The sequence below is a fragment of the Triticum dicoccoides genome, chromosome 6B (assembly GCF_002162155.2).
Source record: "Triticum dicoccoides isolate Atlit2015 ecotype Zavitan chromosome 6B, WEW_v2.0, whole genome shotgun sequence".
NCBI classification, from domain to species: Eukaryota; Viridiplantae; Streptophyta; class Magnoliopsida; order Poales; family Poaceae; genus Triticum; species Triticum dicoccoides.
The window spans coordinates 201,135,086-201,136,965 of record NC_041391.1 but is presented as its reverse complement, the minus strand read 5'-3'; positions in this window follow the sequence as shown (position 1 = coordinate 201,136,965).

The window sequence follows — 1,880 nt, the reverse complement described above, 5'->3', positions numbered from 1 at the left end:
GGATGAACAGGACCCCGATCGATCGAGCCGGTTGGGGCTGGATGAATAGGACCCCATGGAGGGCTGGATGAACAGGACGACCCCGTGAGGGGCTGGATGAACAGTAGACGATGGAGGGGTGGATGAACAGTATCTCATGGAGGGGTGATTGAACAGGAGCCCGTGGAGAGGGGTGGTTGAACAGTAGCCGATGGAATAGCGCGCGGTGGAGGCTGGATGAACAGGAGCCTGTGGATGAACAGTCGCAGGTGGAGGCTGGAGGAGGTCGACGGTGGATGAACAGTAGCCCGTGGAGGCTGGAGGAGGTCGACGGTGGAGATGAACAGTATCCCGTGGAGTCCTGTTTTGCGGAACGCCACACCCCTCCCGATGAACAGGACCCCCGTTTCAACCGTAGTGCTCCAACACAAGTCCGTTTCGTCCGTTTTGCGGTACGCCACACCCCTCCCAATCAACATGGACCCTGTTTCGACCGTAGGAGGTCCAACACAAGTCCATTTCCTCCGTATTGCGGTACGCCAGACCCCTCCTGATGAACAGGATCCCGTTTCGAACATGGCCAGTCGAACACAAGGTCGTTTCCTCCATTCTGCGGTACGCCAGGCCTCATTTCCATCGCCTGTTCCGTCTAAGCCCTCCCGATGAACATGACAACGCATTCCGTTCAGCCGGTTGGCTCCCCATGAACACGACAACGACGCTGTTTCTCCGTTCCGACCCAACCATGTACACGAGCCCTGGCCATACGTATGCGCGAGTAGGCGTTCGAAACCCCGCTCGTATGTACACATACGTGGCCGTATTTTCTTTCTTGCACACTGGCCGATGTACGTACGTGTACATGCTACGTGCGCGCCTCTACTACGACACGTGCGCGCCTCTACATCCACCAGTATGTACGTACACGTTCGTGACCAAAATGACTATGCTACGTATGCTTCGACCAGGTGGGTCCCAACTGTCAAGCACTTCCTTGCGTTTGAAGATGTAGCTGGTGGGTCCTAGCAGTCAGGGGGCGAATCACTTCTTTATTGCCCAGATGCACTTCCTTGCATGCGAAGGTGTAGCTAGTGGGTCCCAGCAGTCAGGGAGGAAACATTTTTTTTTGAAATATGGTGGCCCGTCCGGTGGGTCCCTGCTGTCAGGTGGAGGAATAATTATTTTGCGTGTAATAAGGAGGCACTTCCTTGCGACTGCCGTGGACCCAGCTGTCAGCCTCTCCACATACAGTACTCTTCCGATGGAAGTCGATCGTTGACCACATTGACCACGCCGTGCCGAAAGCACCACGGAGGTGGACGATGGCGAGGCCTAGGAAGGGGATGACACGGAGCCGGGGAAGACACAGCAGTGGATGCCCACGCGAAGAGGAGTACGAGGGTTCACTGGTTCGGCGCAGTGTGAGGCTACCGTCACCGCAGAATAACAGGGAGTGTGGGTGAGTAGAGGGATGGCCTGGCCAGCGGTGGGAGTAGTAGGGGGCGGTGAGGCCTCCGCGACATCACAACCGGCCATGGGAGGCAGGAGCATGCGGCATGACCGACGCTGGTTTTGGCGGCTGGAGCAAGAAGACCAGAGGTTGAAGAAGCACTACGGCCATTGGATGAACATCATACGGTAACAGAAGCTAGAATCATTCATCTTTACTAAGTTGACAAAGCCCTCCGTCCCCGTCAACTTGGTAGGCCCACAAGTCAGCCTCCCACTATGCTGGGTTCCAGCTGGCAGGGGGAGTATTCATTTTTTTGTGCGTAATAAGAAGGCACTTCCTTGCTTGCGAAGATAGCTGGTGGGTCCGATCTGTCAGCGAGGGGCACGTTTTTTTGCGAAATACAGAGGCCCTTCCGGTGGGTCCCAGATGTCATTTGGAGGGATTATTA